This window comes from Lampris incognitus, chromosome 2 (assembly GCF_029633865.1).
Source record: "Lampris incognitus isolate fLamInc1 chromosome 2, fLamInc1.hap2, whole genome shotgun sequence".
Lineage (NCBI taxonomy): Eukaryota > Metazoa > Chordata > Actinopteri > Lampriformes > Lampridae > Lampris > Lampris incognitus.
In genome coordinates, this window is record NC_079212.1 from 61,926,214 (window position 1) to 61,945,117 (window position 18,904).

Below are 18,904 nucleotides of genomic sequence, written 5' to 3' on the forward strand. Positions count from 1 at the left end.
AACACAGCCTGTGGTAGTGACCATCAGAAGAACTGAGCGGGGGTAATGTTACACTCCTACAGCTCATGTTAACAACACAGCCTGTGGTAGTGACTGACTATCAGAAGAACTGAGCTGGGGTTAATGTTACTCTCCAGAGCTCATGTTAACAACACAGCCTGTGGTGGTGACCATCAGAAGAACTGAGCTGGGGGTAATGTTACACTCCTGTAGCTCATGTTAACAACACAGTCTGTGGTAGTGACCATCAGAAGAACTGAGCTGGGGGTAATGTTACACTCCTACACCTCATGTTAACAACACAGACTGTGGTAGTGACCATCAGAAGAACTGAGCTTGGGATAATGTTACGCTCCTACAGCTCATGTTAACAACACAGCCTGTGGTAGTGACCATCACAAGAACTGAGCTGGGGGTAATGTTACACTCCTACAGCTCATGTTAACAACACAGCCTGTGGTAGTGACCATCACAAGAACTAAGCTGGGGGTAATGTTACACTCCTGTAGCTCATGTTAACAACACAGCCTGTCGTATTGACCATCACAAGAACTGAGCTGGGGTTAATGTTACACTCCTGTAGCTCATGTTAACAACACAGCCTGTGGTAGTGACCATCAGAAGAACTGAGCTGGGGTTAATGTTATACTCCTGTAGCTCATGTTAACAACACAGCCTGTGGTAGTGACTGACCATCACAAGAACTGAGATGGGGGTAATGTTACACTCCTGTAGCTCATGTTAACAACACAGCCTGTGGTAGTGACCATCACAAGAACTGAGCTGGGGGTAATGTTACACTCCTACACCTCATGTTAACAACACAGCCTGTGGTAGTGACCATCAGAAGAACTGAGCTGGGGTTAATGTTACACTCCTACACCTCATGTTAACACAGCCTGTGGTAGTGACCATCAGAAGAACTGAGCGGGGGTAATGTTACACTCCTACAGCTCATGTTAACAACACAGCCTGTGGTAGTGACTGACTATCAGAAGAACTGAGCTGGGGTTAATGTTACGCTCCTACAGCTCATGTTAACAACACAGCCTGTGGTAGTGACCATCAGAAGAACTGAGCTGGGGGTAATGTTACACTCCTGTAGCTCATGTTAACAACACAGTCTGTGGTAGTGACCATCAGAAGAACTGAGCTGGGGGTAATGTTACACTCCTACACCTCATGTTAACAACACAGCCTGTGGTAGTGACCATCAGAAGAACTGAGTTTGGGATAATGTTACGCTCCTACAGCTCATGTTAACAACACAGCCTGTTGTAGTGACCATCACAAGAACTGAGCTGGGGGTAATGTTACACTCCTGTAGCTCATGTTAACAACACAGCCTGTCATATTGACCATCAGAAGAACTGCGCCTGGGTTAATGTTACGCTCCTACAGCTCATGTTAACAACACAGCCTGTGGTAGTGACCATCAGAAGAACTGAGCTGGGGGTAATGTTACACTCCTACACCTCATGTTAACACAGCCTGTGGTAGTGACCATCAGAAGAACTGAGCTGGGGTAATGTTACACTCCTACAGCTCATGTTAACAACACAGCCTGTGGTAGTGACTGACTATCAGAAGAACTGAGCTGGGGGTAATGTTACGCTCCTACAGCTCATGTTAACAACACAGCCTGTGGTACTGACCATCAGAAGAACTGAGCTGGGGGTAATGTTACACTCCTGTAGCTCATGTTAACAACACTGCCTGTGGTAGTGACCATCAGAAGAACTGAGCTGGGGTTAATGTTACACTCCTACACCTCATGTTAACACAGCCTGTGGTAGTGACCATCAGATTAACTGAGCGGGGGTAATGTTACACTCCTACAGCTCATGTTAACAACACAGCCTGTGGTAGTGACTGACTATCAGAAGAACTGAGCTGGGGTTAATGTTACTCTCCAGAGCTCATGTTAACAACACAGCCTGTGGTGGTGACCATCAGAAGAACTGAGCTGGGGGTAATGTTACACTCCTGTAGCTCATGTTAACAACACAGTCTGTGGTAGTGACCATCAGAAGAACTGAGCTGGGGGTAATGTTACACTCCTACACCTCATGTTAACAACACAGACTGTGGTAGTGACCATCAGAAGAACTGAGCTTGGGATAATGTTACGCTCCTACAGCTCATGTTAACAACACAGCCTGTGGTAGTGACCATCACAAGAACTGAGCTGGGGGTAATGTTACACTCCTACAGCTCATGTTAACAACACAGCCTGTGGTAGTGACCATCACAAGAACTAAGCTGGGGGTAATGTTACACTCCTGTAGCTCATGTTAACAACACAGCCTGTCGTATTGACCATCACAAGAACTGAGCTGGGGTTAATGTTACACTCCTGTAGCTCATGTTAACAACACAGCCTGTGGTAGTGACCATCAGAAGAACTGAGCTGGGGTTAATGTTATACTCCTGTAGCTCATGTTAACAACACAGCCTGTGGTAGTGACTGACCATCACAAGAACTGAGATGGGGGTAATGTTACACTCCTGTAGCTCATGTTAACAACACAGCCTGTGGTAGTGACCATCACAAGAACTGAGCTGGGGGTAATGTTACACTCCTACACCTCATGTTAACAACACAGCCTGTGGTAGTGACCATCAGAAGAACTGAGCTGGGGTTAATGTTACACTCCTACACCTCATGTTAACACAGCCTGTGGTAGTGACCATCAGAAGAACTGAGCGGGGGTAATGTTACACTCCTACAGCTCATGTTAACAACACAGCCTGTGGTAGTGACTGACTATCAGAAGAACTGAGCTGGGGTTAATGTTACGCTCCTACAGCTCATGTTAACAACACAGCCTGTGGTAGTGACCATCAGAAGAACTGAGCTGGGGGTAATGTTACACTCCTGTAGCTCATGTTAACAACACAGTCTGTGGTAGTGACCATCAGAAGAACTGAGCTGGGGGTAATGTTACACTCCTACACCTCATGTTAACAACACAGCCTGTGGTAGTGACCATCAGAAGAACTGAGTTTGGGATAATGTTACGCTCCTACAGCTCATGTTAACAACACAGCCTGTTGTAGTGACCATCACAAGAACTGAGCTGGGGGTAATGTTACACTCCTACAGCTCATGTTAACAACACAGCCTGTGGTAGTGACCATCACAAGAACTAAGCTGGGGGTAATGTTACACTCCTGTAGCTCATGTTAACAACACAGCCTGTCATATTGACCATCAGAAGAACTGAGCCTGGGTTAATGTTACGCTCCTACAGCTCATGTTAACAACACAGCCTGTGGTAGTGACCATCAGAAGAACTGAGCTGGGGGTAATGTTATACTCCTGTAGCTCATGTTAACAACACAGCCTGTGGTAGTGACTGACCATCAGAAGAACTGAGCTGGGGGTAATGTTACACTTCTACACCTCATGTTAACAACACAGCCTGTGGTAGTGACCATCAGAAGAACTGAGCTGGGGTAATGTTACACTCCTACACCTCATGTTAACAACACAGCCTGTGGTAGTGACCATCACAATAACTGAGCTGGGGGTAATGTTACACTCCTACAGCTCATGTTAACAACACAGCCTGTGGTAGTGACCATCTGAAGAACTGAGCTGGGGGTAACGTTACACTCCTGTAGCTCATGTTAACAACACAGCCTGTGGTAGTGACCATCAGAAGAACTGAGCTGGGGTAATGTTACACTCCTACACCTCATGTTAACAACACAGCCTGTGGTAGTGACCATCAGAAGAACTGAGCTGGGGTTAATGTTATAGTCCTGTAGCTGATGTTAACAACACCACCTGTGGTAGTGACTGACCATCACAAGAACTAAGCTGGGGGTAATGTTACACTCCTGTAGCTCATGTTAACAACACAGCCTGTGGTAGTGACCATCACAAGAACTGAGCTGGGGGTAATGTTACACTCCTACACCTCATGTTTACACCGCCTGTGGTAGCTACCATCAGAAAAACTGAGCTGGGGTAATTTTACACTCCTACAGCTCATGTTAACAACACAGCCTGTGGTAGTGACCGACTATCAGAAGAACTGAGCTGGGGGTAATGTTACGCTCCTACAGCTCATGTTAACAACACAGCCTGTGGTACTGACCATCAGAAGAACTGAGCTGGGGGTAATGTTACGCTCCTGTAGCTCATGATAACAACACAGCCTGTGGTAGTGACCATCAGAAGAACTGAGGTGGGGTTAATGTTATACTCCTGTAGGTAATATTAACAACACAGCCTGTGTTAATGGCCATCAGAATAACTGAGCTGGGGGTAATGTTACACTCCTACAGCACATGTTAACAACACATTCTGTGGTAGTGACCATCACAAGAACTGAGCTGGGGGTAATGTTACACTCCTACAGCTCATGTTAACAACACAGCCTGTGGTAGTGACCATCACAAGAACTAAGCTGGGGGTAATGTTACACTCCTGTAGCTCATGTTAACAACACAGCCTGTCGTATTGACCATCACAAGAGCTGAGCTGGGGTTAATGTTACACTCCTGTAGCTCATGTTAACAACACAGCCTGTGGTAGTGACCATCAGAAGAACTGAGCTGGGGTTAATGTTATACTCCTGTAGCTCATGTTAACAACACAGCCTGTGGTAGTGACTGACCATCACAAGAACTGAGATGGGGGTAATGTTACACTCCTGTAGCTCATGTTAACAACACAGCCTGTGGTAGTGACCATCACAAGAACTGAGCTGGGGGTAATGTTACACTCCTACACCTCATGTTAACAACACAGCCTGTGGTAGTGACCATCAGAAGAACTGAGCTGGGATTAATGTTACACTCCTACACCTCATGTTAACACAGCCTGTGGTAGTGACCATCAGAAGAACTGAGCGGGGGTAATGTTACACTCCTACAGCTCATGTTAACAACACAGCCTGTGGTAGTGACCATCAGAAGAACTGAGCTGGGGGTAATGTTATACTCCTGTAGCTCATGTTAACAACACAGCCTGTGGTAGTGACTGACCATCAGAAGAACTGAGCTGGGGGTAATGTTACACTCCTACACCTCATGTTAACAACACAGCCTGTGGTAGTGACCATCAGAAGAACTGAGCTGGGGTAATGTTACACTCCTACACCTCATGTTAACAACACAGCCTGTGGTAGTGACCATCAGAAGAACTGAGCTGGGGGTAATGTTATACTCCTGTAGCTCATGTTAACAACACAGCCTGTGGTAGTGACTGACCATCAGAAGAACTGAGCTGGGGGTAATGTTACACTCCTACACCTCATGTTAACAACACAGCCTGTGGTAGTGACCATCAGAAGAACTGAGCTGGGGTAATGTTACACTCCTACACCTCATGTTAACAACACAGCCTGTGGTAGTGACCATCACAATAACTGAGCTGGGGGTAATGTTACACTCCTACAGCTCATGTTAACAACACAGCCTGTGGTAGTGACCATCTGAAGAACTGAGCTGGGGGTAACGTTACACTCCTGTAGCTCATGTTAACAACACAGCCTGTGGTAGTGACCATCAGAATAACTGAGCTGGGGTAATGTTACACTCCTACACCTCATGTTAACAACACAGCCTGTGGTAGTGACCATCAGAAGAACTGAGCTGGGGTTAATGTTATAGTCCTGTAGCTGATGTTAACAACACCACCTGTGGTAGTGACTGACCATCACAAGAACTAAGCTGGGGGTAATGTTACACTCCTGTAGCTCATGTTAACAACACAGTCTGTGGTAGTGACCATCACAAGAACTGAGCTGGGGGTAATGTTACACTCCTACACCTCATGTTTACACCGCCTATGGTAGCTACCATCAGAAAAACTGAGCTGGGGTAATGTTACACTCCTACAGCTCATGTTAACAACACAGCCTGTGGTAGTGACTGACTATCAGACGAACTGAGCTGGGGGTAATGTTACGCTCCTACAGCTCATGTTAACAACACAGCCTGTGGTACTGACCATCAGAAGAACTGAGCTGGGGGTAATGTTACGCTCCTGTAGCTCATGATAACAACACAGCCTGTGGTAGTGACCATCAGAAGAACTGAGGTGGGGTTAATGTTATACTCCTGTAGGTAATATTAACAACACAGCCTGTGTTAATGGCCATCAGAATAACTGAGCTGTGGGTAATGTTACGCTCCTACAGCTCATGTTAACAACACAGCCTGTGGTAGTGACCATCACAAGAACTGAGCTGGGGGTAATGTTACACTCCTACAGCACATGTTAACAACACATTCTGTGGTAGTGACCATCACAAGAACTGAGCTGGGGGTAATGTTACACTCCTACAGCTCATGTTAACAACACAGCCTGTGGTAGTGACCATCACAAGAACTAAGCTGGGGGTAATGTTACACTCCTGTAGCTCATGTTAACAACACAGCCTGTCGTATTGACCATCACAAGAGCTGAGCTGGGGTTAATGTTACACTCCTGTAGCTCATGTTAACAACACAGCCTGTGGTAGTGACCATCAGAAGAACTGAGCTGGGGTTAATGTTATACTCCTGTAGCTCATGTTAACAACACAGCCTGTGGTAGTGACTGACCATCACAAGAACTGAGATGGGCGTAATGTTACACTCCTGTAGCTCATGTTAACAACACAGCCTGTGGTAGTGACCATCACAAGAGCTGAGCTGGGGTTAATGTTACACTCCTGTAGCTCATGTTAACAACACAGCTTGTGGTAGTGACCATCAGAAGAACTGAGCTGGGGTTAATGTTACACTCCTGTAGCTCATGTTAACAACACAGCCTGTGGTAGTGACCATCAGAAGAACTGAGCTGGGGTTAATGTTATACTCCTGTAGCTCATGTTAACAACACAGCCTGTGGTAGTGACCATCACAAGAACTGAGCTGGGGGTAATGTTACACTCCTACACCTCATGTTAACAACACAGCCTGTGGTAGTGACCATCAGAAGAACTGAGCTGGGATTAATGTTACACTCCTACACCTCATGTTAACACAGCCTGTGGTAGTGACCATCAGAAGAACTGAGCGGGGGTAATGTTACACTCCTACAGCTCATGTTAACAACACAGCCTGTGGTAGTGACTGACTATCAGAAGAACTGAGCTGGGGGTAATGTTACGCTCCTACAGCTCATGTTAACAACACAGCCTGTGGTACTGACCATCAGAAGAACTGAGCTGGGGGTAATGTTACACTCCTGTAGCTCATGTTAACAACACTGCCTGTGGTAGTGACCATCAGAAGAACTGAGCGGGGGTAATGTTACACTCCTACAGCTCATGTTAACAACACAGCCTGTGGTAGTGACTGACTATCAGAAGAACTGAGCTGGGGTTAATGTTACTCTCCAGAGCTCATGTTAACAACACAGCCTGTGGTGGTGACCATCAGAAGAACTGAGCTGGGGGTAATGTTACACTCCTGTAGCTCATGTTAACAACACAGTCTGTGGTAGTGACCATCAGAAGAACTGAGCTGGGGGTAATGTTACACTCCTACACCTCATGTTAACAACACAGACTGTGGTAGTGACCATCAGAAGAACTGAGCTTGGGATAATGTTACGCTCCTACAGCTCATGTTAACAACACAGCCTGTGGTAGTGACCATCACAAGAACTGAGCTGGGGGTAATGTTACACTCCTACAGCTCATGTTAACAACACAGCCTGTGGTAGTGACCATCACAAGAACTAAGCTGGGGGTAATGTTACACTCCTGTAGCTCATGTTAACAACACAGCCTGTCGTATTGACCATCACAAGAACTGAGCTGGGGTTAATGTTACACTCCTGTAGCTCATGTTAACAACACAGCCTGTGGTAGTGACCATCAGAAGAACTGAGCTGGGGTTAATGTTATACTCCTGTAGCTCATGTTAACAACACAGCCTGTGGTAGTGACTGACCATCACAAGAACTGAGATGGGGGTAATGTTACACTCCTGTAGCTCATGTTAACAACACAGCCTGTGGTAGTGACCATCACAAGAACTGAGCTGGGGGTAATGTTACACTCCTACACCTCATGTTAACAACACAGACTGTGGTAGTGACCATCAGAAGAACTGAGCTTGGGATAATGTTACGCTCCTACAGCTCATGTTAACAACACAGCCTGTGGTAGTGACCATCACAAGAACTGAGCTGGGGGTAATGTTACACTCCTACAGCTCATGTTAACAACACAGCCTGTGGTAGTGACCATCACAAGAACTAAGCTGGGGGTAATGTTACACTCCTGTAGCTCATGTTAACAACACAGCCTGTCGTATTGACCATCACAAGAACTGAGCTGGGGTTAATGTTACACTCCTGTAGCTCATGTTAACAACACAGCCTGTGGTAGTGACCATCAGAAGAACTGAGCTGGGGTTAATGTTATACTCCTGTAGCTCATGTTAACAACACAGCCTGTGGTAGTGACTGACCATCACAAGAACTGAGATGGGGGTAATGTTACACTCCTGTAGCTCATGTTAACAACACAGCCTGTGGTAGTGACCATCACAAGAACTGAGCTGGGGGTAATGTTACACTCCTACACCTCATGTTAACAACACAGCCTGTGGTAGTGACCATCAGAAGAACTGAGCTGGGGTTAATGTTACACTCCTACACCTCATGTTAACACAGCCTGTGGTAGTGACCATCAGAAGAACTGAGCGGGGGTAATGTTACACTCCTACAGCTCATGTTAACAACACAGTCTGTGGTAGTGACCATCACAAGAACTAAGCTGGGGGTAATGTTACACTCCTGTAGCTCATGTTAACAACACAGCCTGTCGTATTGACCATCACAAGAACTGAGCTGGGGTTAATGTTACACTCCTGTAGCTCATGTTAACAACACAGCCTGTGGTAGTGACCATCAGAAGAACTGAGCTGGGGTTAATGTTATACTCCTGTAGCTCATGTTAACAACACAGCCTGTGGTAGTGACTGACCATCACAAGAACTGAGATGGGGGTAATGTTACACTCCTGTAGCTCATGTTAACAACACAGCCTGTGGTAGTGACCATCACAAGAACTGAGCTGGGGGTAATGTTACACTCCTACACCTCATGTTAACAACACAGCCTGTGGTAGTGACCATCAGAAGAACTGAGCTGGGGTTAATGTTACACTCCTACACCTCATGTTAACACAGCCTGTGGTAGTGACCATCAGAAGAACTGAGCGGGGGTAATGTTACACTCCTACAGCTCATGTTAACAACACAGCCTGTGGTAGTGACTGACTATCAGAAGAACTGAGCTGGGGTTAATGTTACGCTCCTACAGCTCATGTTAACAACACAGCCTGTGGTAGTGACCATCAGAAGAACTGAGCTGGGGGTAATGTTACACTCCTGTAGCTCATGTTAACAACACAGTCTGTGGTAGTGACCATCAGAAGAACTGAGCTGGGGGTAATGTTACACTCCTACACCTCATGTTAACAACACAGCCTGTGGTAGTGACCATCAGAAGAACTGAGTTTGGGATAATGTTACGCTCCTACAGCTCATGTTAACAACACAGCCTGTTGTAGTGACCATCACAAGAACTGAGCTGGGGGTAATGTTACACTCCTACAGCTCATGTTAACAACACAGCCTGTGGTAGTGACCATCACAAGAACTAAGCTGGGGGTAATGTTACACTCCTGTAGCTCATGTTAACAACACAGCCTGTCATATTGACCATCAGAAGAACTGAGCCTGGGTTAATGTTATACTCCTGTAGCTCATGTTAACAACACAGCCTGTGGTAGTGACTGACCATCACAAGAACTGAGATGGGGGTAATGTTACACTCCTGTAGCTCATGTTAACAACACAGCCTGTGGTAGTGACCATCACAAGAACTGAGCTGGGGGTAATGTTACACTCCTACACCTCATGTTAACAACACAGCCTGTGGTAGTGACCATCAGAAGAACTGAGCTGGGGTTAATGTTACACTCCTACACCTCATGTTAACACAGCCTGTGGTAGTGACCATCAGAAGAACTGAGCGGGGGTAATGTTACACTCCTACAGCTCATGTTAACAACACAGCCTGTGGTAGTGACTGACTATCAGAAGAACTGAGCTGGGGTTAATGTTACGCTCCTACAGCTCATGTTAACAACACAGCCTGTGGTAGTGACCATCAGAAGAACTGAGCTGGGGGTAATGTTACACTCCTGTAGCTCATGTTAACAACACAGTCTGTGGTAGTGACCATCAGAAGAACTGAGCTGGGGGTAATGTTACACTCCTACACCTCATGTTAACAACACAGCCTGTGGTAGTGACCATCAGAAGAACTGAGTTTGGGATAATGTTACGCTCCTACAGCTCATGTTAACAACACAGCCTGTTGTAGTGACCATCACAAGAACTGAGCTGGGGGTAATGTTACACTCCTACAGCTCATGTTAACAACACAGCCTGTGGTAGTGACCATCACAAGAACTAAGCTGGGGGTAATGTTACACTCCTGTAGCTCATGTTAACAACACAGCCTGTCATATTGACCATCAGAAGAACTGAGCCTGGGTTAATGTTACGCTCCTACAGCTCATGTTAACAACACAGCCTGTGGTAGTGACCATCAGAAGAACTGAGCTGGGGGTAATGTTATACTCCTGTAGCTCATGTTAACAACACAGCCTGTGGTAGTGACTGACCATCAGAAGAACTGAGCTGGGGGTAATGTTACACTTCTACACCTCATGTTAACAACACAGCCTGTGGTAGTGACCATCAGAAGAACTGAGCTGGGGTAATGTTACACTCCTACACCTCATGTTAACAACACAGCCTGTGGTAGTGACCATCACAATAACTGAGCTGGGGGTAATGTTACACTCCTACAGCTCATGTTAACAACACAGCCTGTGGTAGTGACCATCTGAAGAACTGAGCGGGGGGTAACGTTACACTCCTGTAGCTCATGTTAACAACACAGCCTGTGGTAGTGACCATCAGAAGAACTGAGCTGGGGTAATGTTACACTCCTACACCTCATGTTAACAACACAGCCTGTGGTAGTGACCATCAGAAGAACTGAGCTGGGGTTAATGTTATAGTCCTGTAGCTGATGTTAACAACACCACCTGTGGTAGTGACTGACCATCACAAGAACTAAGCTGGGGGTAATGTTACACTCCTGTAGCTCATGTTAACAACACAGCCTGTGGTAGTGACCATCACAAGAACTGAGCTGGGGGTAATGTTACACTCCTACACCTCATGTTTACACCGCCTGTGGTAGCTACCATCAGAAAAACTGAGCTGGGGTAATTTTACACTCCTACAGCTCATGTTAACAACACAGCCTGTGGTAGTGACCGACTATCAGAAGAACTGAGCTGGGGGTAATGTTACGCTCCTACAGCTCATGTTAACAACACAGCCTGTGGTACTGACCATCAGAAGAACTGAGCTGGGGGTAATGTTACGCTCCTGTAGCTCATGATAACAACACAGCCTGTGGTAGTGACCATCAGAAGAACTGAGGTGGGGTTAATGTTATACTCCTGTAGGTAATATTAACAACACAGCCTGTGTTAATGGCCATCAGAATAACTGAGCTGGGGGTAATGTTACACTCCTACAGCACATGTTAACAACACATTCTGTGGTAGTGACCATCACAAGAACTGAGCTGGGGGTAATGTTACACTCCTACAGCTCATGTTAACAACACAGCCTGTGGTAGTGACCATCACAAGAACTAAGCTGGGGGTAATGTTACACTCCTGTAGCTCATGTTAACAACACAGCCTGTCGTATTGACCATCACAAGAGCTGAGCTGGGGTTAATGTTACACTCCTGTAGCTCATGTTAACAACACAGCCTGTGGTAGTGACCATCAGAAGAACTGAGCTGGGGTTAATGTTATACTCCTGTAGCTCATGTTAACAACACAGCCTGTGGTAGTGACTGACCATCACAAGAACTGAGATGGGGGTAATGTTACACTCCTGTAGCTCATGTTAACAACACAGCCTGTGGTAGTGACCATCACAAGAACTGAGCTGGGGGTAATGTTACACTCCTACACCTCATGTTAACAACACAGCCTGTGGTAGTGACCATCAGAAGAACTGAGCTGGGATTAATGTTACACTCCTACACCTCATGTTAACACAGCCTGTGGTAGTGACCATCAGAAGAACTGAGCGGGGGTAATGTTACACTCCTACAGCTCATGTTAACAACACAGCCTGTGGTAGTGACTGACTATCAGAAGAACTGAGCTGGGGTTAATGTTACTCTCCTACAGCTCATGTTAACAACACAGCCTGTGGTAGTGACCATCAGAAGAACTGAGCTGGGGGTAATGTTACACTCCTGTAGCTCATGTTAACAACACAGTCTGTGGTAGTGACCATCACAAGAACTGAGCTGGGGGTAATGTTACACTCCTACAGCTCATGTTAACAACACAGCCTGTGGTAGTGACCATCACAAGATCTAAGCTGGGGGTAATGTTACACTCCTGTAGCTCATGTTAACAACACAGCCTGTCATATTGACCATCACAAGAACTGAGCCTGGGTTAATGTTACGCTCCTACAGCTCATGTTAACAACACAGCCTGTGGTAGTGACCATCAGAAGAACTGAGCTGGGGGTAATGTTATACTCCTGTAGCTCATGTTAACAACACAGCCTGTGGTAGTGACTGACCATCAGAAGAACTGAGCTGGGGGTAATGTTACACTCCTACACCTCATGTTAACAACACAGCCTGTGGTAGTGACCATCAGAAGAACTGAGCTGGGGTAATGTTACACTCATACACCTCATGTTAACAACACAGCCTGTGGTAGTGACCATCACAATAACTGAGCTGGGGGTAATGTTACACTCCTACAGCTCATGTTAACAACACAGCCTGTGGTAGTGACCATCTGAAGAACTGAGCTGGGGGTAACGTTACACTCCTGTAGCTCATGTTAACAACACAGCCTGTGGTAGTGACCATCAGAAGAACTGAGCTGGGGTAATGTTACACTCCTACACCTCATGTTAACAACACAGCCTGTGGTAGTGACCATCAGAAGAACTGAGCTGGGGTTAATGTTATAGTCCTGTAGCTGATGTTAACAACACCACCTGTGGTAGTGACTGACCATCACAAGAACTAAGCTGGGGGTAATGTTACACTCCTGTAGCTCATGTTAACAACACAGTCTGTGGTAGTGACCATCACAAGAACTGAGCTGGGGGTAATGTTACACTCCTACACCTCATGTTTACACCGCCTATGGTAGCTACCATCAGAAAAACTGAGCTGGGGTAATGTTACACTCCTACAGCTCATGTTAACAACACAGCCTGTGGTAGTGACTGACTATCAGAAGAACTGAGCTGGGGGTAATGTTACGCTCCTACAGCTCATGTTAACAACACAGCCTGTGGTACTGACCATCAGAAGAACTGAGCTGGGGGTAATGTTACGCTCCTGTAGCTCATGATAACAACACAGCCTGTGGTAGTGACCATCAGAAGAACTGAGGTGGGGTTAATGTTATACTCCTGTAGGTAATATTAACAACACAGCCTGTGTTAATGGCCATCAGAATAACTGAGCTGTGGGTAATGTTACGCTCCTACAGCTCATGTTAACAACACAGCCTGTGGTAGTGACCATCACAAGAACTGAGCTGGGGGTAATGTTACACTCCTACAGCACATGTTAACAACACATTCTGTGGTAGTGACCATCACAAGAACTGAGCTGGGGGTAATGTTACACTCCTACAGCTCATGTTAACAACACAGCCTGTGGTAGTGACCATCACAAGAACTAAGCTGGGGGTAATGTTACACTCCTGTAGCTCATGTTAACAACACAGCCTGTCGTATTGACCATCACAAGAGCTGAGCTGGGGTTAATGTTACACTCCTGTAGCTCATGTTAACAACACAGCCTGTGGTAGTGACCATCAGAAGAACTGAGCTGGGGTTAATGTTATACTCCTGTAGCTCATGTTAACAACACAGCCTGTGGTAGTGACTGACCATCACAAGAACTGAGATGGGCGTAATGTTACACTCCTGTAGCTCATGTTAACAACACAGCCTGTGGTAGTGACCATCACAAGAGCTGAGCTGGGGTTAATGTTACACTCCTGTAGCTCATGTTAACAACACAGCTTGTGGTAGTGACCATCAGAAGAACTGAGCTGGGGTTAATGTTACACTCCTGTAGCTCATGTTAACAACACAGCCTGTGGTAGTGACCATCAGAAGAACTGAGCTGGGGTTAATGTTATACTCCTGTAGCTCATGTTAACAACACAGCCTGTGGTAGTGACCATCACAAGAACTGAGCTGGGGGTAATGTTACACTCCTACACCTCATGTTAACAACACAGCCTGTGGTAGTGACCATCAGAAGAACTGAGCTGGGATTAATGTTACACTCCTACACCTCATGTTAACACAGCCTGTGGTAGTGACCATCAGAAGAACTGAGCGGGGGTAATGTTACACTCCTACAGCTCATGTTAACAACACAGCCTGTGGTAGTGACTGACTATCAGAAGAACTGAGCTGGGGTTAATGTTACGCTCCTACAGCTCATGTTAACAACACAGCCTGTGGTAGTGACCATCAGAAGAACTGAGCTGGGGGTAATGTTACACTCCTGTAGCTCATGTTAACAACACAGTCTGTGGTAGTGACCATCAGAAGAACTGAGCTGGGGGTAATGTTACACTCCTACACCTCATGTTAACAACACAGCCTGTGGTAGTGACCATCAGAAGAACTGAGCTTGGGATAATGTTACGCTCCTACAGCTCATGTTAACAACACAGCCTGTGGTAGTGACCATCACAAGAACTGAGCTGGGGGTAATGTTACACTCCTACAGCTCATGTTAACAACACAGCCTGTGGTAGTGACCATCACAAGAACTAAGCTGGGGGTAATGTTACACTCCTGTAGCTCATGTTAACAACACAGCCTGTCGTATTGACCATCACAAGAACTGAGCTGGGGTTAATGTTACACTCCTGTAGCTCATGTTAACAACACAGCCTGTGGTAGTGACCATCAGAAGAACTGAGCTGGGGTTAATGTTATACTCCTGTAGCTCATGTTAACAACACAGCCTGTGGTAGTGACCATCACAATAACTGAGCTGGGGGTAATGTTACACTCCTACAGCTCATGTTAACAACACAGCCTGTGGTAGTGACCATCTGAAGAACTGAGCTGGGGGTAACGTTACACTCCTGTAGCTCATGTTAACAACACAGCCTGTGGTAGTGACCATCAGAAGAACTGAGCTGGGGTAATGTTACACTCCTACACCTCATGTTAACAACACAGCCTGTGGTAGTGACCATCAGAAGAACTGAGCTGGGGTTAATGTTATAGTCCTGTAGCTGATGTTAACAACACCACCTGTGGTAGTGACTGACCATCACAAGAACTAAGCTGGGGGTAATGTTACACTCCTGTAGCTCATGTTAACAACACAGTCTGTGGTAGTGACCATCACAAGAACTGAGCTGGGGGTAATGTTACACTCCTACACCTCATGTTTACACCGCCTATGGTAGCTACCATCAGAAAAACTGAGCTGGGGTAATGTTACACTCCTACAGCTCATGTTAACAACACAGCCTGTGGTAGTGACTGACTATCAGAAGAACTGAGCTGGGGGTAATGTTACGCTCCTACAGCTCATGTTAACAACACAGCCTGTGGTACTGACCATCAGAAGAACTGAGCTGGGGGTAATGTTACGCTCCTGTAGCTCATGATAACAACACAGCCTGTGGTAGTGACCATCAGAAGAACTGAGGTGGGGTTAATGTTATACTCCTGTAGGTAATATTAACAACACAGCCTGTGTTAATGGCCATCAGAATAACTGAGCTGTGGGTAATGTTACGCTCCTACAGCTCATGTTAACAACACAGCCTGTGGTAGTGACCATCACAAGAACTGAGCTGGGGGTAATGTTACACTCCTACAGCACATGTTAACAACACATTCTGTGGTAGTGACCATCACAAGAACTGAGCTGGGGGTAATGTTACACTCCTACAGCTCATGTTAACAACACAGCCTGTGGTAGTGACCATCACAAGAACTAAGCTGGGGGTAATGTTACACTCCTGTAGCTCATGTTAACAACACAGCCTGTCGTATTGACCATCACAAGAGCTGAGCTGGGGTTAATGTTACACTCCTGTAGCTCATGTTAACAACACAGCCTGTGGTAGTGACCATCAGAAGAACTGAGCTGGGGTTAATGTTATACTCCTGTAGCTCATGTTAACAACACAGCCTGTGGTAGTGACTGACCATCACAAGAACTGAGATGGGCGTAATGTTACACTCCTGTAGCTCATGTTAACAACACAGCCTGTGGTAGTGACCATCACAAGAGCTGAGCTGGGGTTAATGTTACACTCCTGTAGCTCATGTTAACAACACAGCTTGTGGTAGTGACCATCAGAAGAACTGAGCTGGGGTTAATGTTACACTCCTGTAGCTCATGTTAACAACACAACCTGTGGTAGTGACCATCAGAAGAACTGAGCTGGGGTTAATGTTATACTCCTGTAGCTCATGTTAACAACACAGCCTGTGGTAGTGACCATCACAAGAACTGAGCTGGGGGTAATGTTACACTCCTACACCTCATGTTAACAACACAGCCTGTGGTAGTGACCATCAGAAGAACTGAGCTGGGATTAATGTTACACTCCTACACCTCATGTTAACACAGCCTGTGGTAGTGACCATCAGAAGAACTGAGCGGGGGTAATGTTACACTCCTACAGCTCATGTTAACAACACAGCCTGTGGTAGTGACTGACTATCAGAAGAACTGAGCTGGGGTTAATGTTACGCTCCTACAGCTCATGTTAACAACACAGCCTGTGGTAGTGACCATCAGAAGAACTGAGCTGGGGGTAATGTTACACTCCTGTAGCTCATGTTAACAACACAGTCTGTGGTAGTGACCATCAGAAGAACTGAGCTGGGGGTAATGTTACACTCCTACACCTCATGTTAACAACACAGCCTGTGGTAGTGACCATCAGAAGAACTGAGCTTGGGATAATGTTACGCTCCTACAGCTCATGTTAACAACACAGCCTGTGGTAGTGACCATCACAAGAACTGAGCTGGGGGTAATGTTACACTCCTACAGCTCATGTTAACAACACAGCCTGTGGTAGTGACCATCACAAGAACTAAGCTGGGGGTAATGTTACACTCCTGTAGCTCATGTTAACAACACAGCCTGTCGTATTGACCATCACAAGAACTGAGCTGGGGTTAATGTTACACTCCTGTAGCTCATGTTAACAACACAGCCTGTGGTAGTGACCATCAGAAGAACTGAGCTGGGGTTAATGTTATACTCCTGTAGCTCATGTTAACAACACAGCCTGAGGTAGTGACTGACCATCACAAGAACTGAGATGGGGGTAATGTTACACTCCTGTAGCTCATGTTTACAACACAGCCTGTGGTAGTGACCATCACAAGAACTGAGCTGGGGGTAATGTTACACTCCTACACCTCATGTTAACAACACAGCCTGTGGTAGTGACCATCAGAAGAACTGAGCTGGGGTTAGTGTTACACTCCTACACCTCATGTTAACACAGCCTGTGGTAGTGACCATCAGAAGAACTGAGCGGGGGTAATGTTACACTCCTACAGCTCATGTTAACAACACAGCCTGTGGTAGTGACTGACTATCAGAAGAACTGAGCTGGGGTTAATGTTACGCTCCTACAGCTCATGTTAACAACACAGCCTGTGGTAGTGACCATCAGAAGAACTGAGCTGGGGGTAATGTTACACTCCTGTAGCTCATGTTAACAACACAGTCTGTGGTAGTGACAATCAGAAGAACTGAGCTGGGGGTAATGTTACACTCCTACACCTCATGTTAACAACACAGCCTGTGGTAGTGACCATCAGAAGAACTGAGCTTGGGATAATGTTACGCTCCTACAGCTCATGTTAACAACACAGCCTGTGGTAGTGACCATCACAAGAACTGAGCTGGGGGTAATGTTACACTCCTACAGCTCATGTTAACAACACAGCCTGTGGTAGTGACCATCACAAGAACTAAGCTGGGGGTAATGTTACACTCCTGTAGCTCATGTTAACAACACAGCCTGTCATATTGACCATCACAAGAACTGAGCCTGGGTTAATGTTACGCTCCTACAGCTCATGTTAACAACACAGCCTGTGGTAGTGACCATCACAAGAACTGAGCTGGGGGTAATGTTATACTCCTGTAGCTCATGTTAACAACACAGCCTGTGGTAGTGACCATCAGAAGAACTGAGCTGGGGGTAATGTTACACTCCTACACCTCATGTTAACAACACAGCCTGTGGTAGTGACCATCAGAAGAACTGAGCTGGGGTAATGTTACACTCCTACACCTCATGTTAACAACACAGCCTGTGGTAGTGACCATCACAATAACTGAGCTGGGGGTAATGTTACACTCCTACATCTCATGTTAACAACACATTCTGTGGTAGTGACCATCACAAGAACTGAGCTGGGGGCAATGTTACACTCCTACAGCTCATGTTAACAACACAGCCTGTGGTAGTGACCATCACAAGAACTAAGCTGGGGGTAATGTTACACTCCTGTAGCTCATGTTAACAACACAGCCTGTCGTATTGACCATCACAAGAGCTGAGCTGGGGTTAATGTTACACTCCTGTAGCTCATGTTAACAACACAGCCTGTGGTAGTGACCATCAGAAGAACTGAGCTGGGGTTAATGTTATACTCCTGTAGCTCATGTTAACAACACAGCCTGTGGTAGTGACTGACCATCACAAGAACTGAGATGGGGGTAATGTTACACTCCTGTAGCTCATGTTAACAACACAGCCTGTGGTAGTGACCATCACAAGAA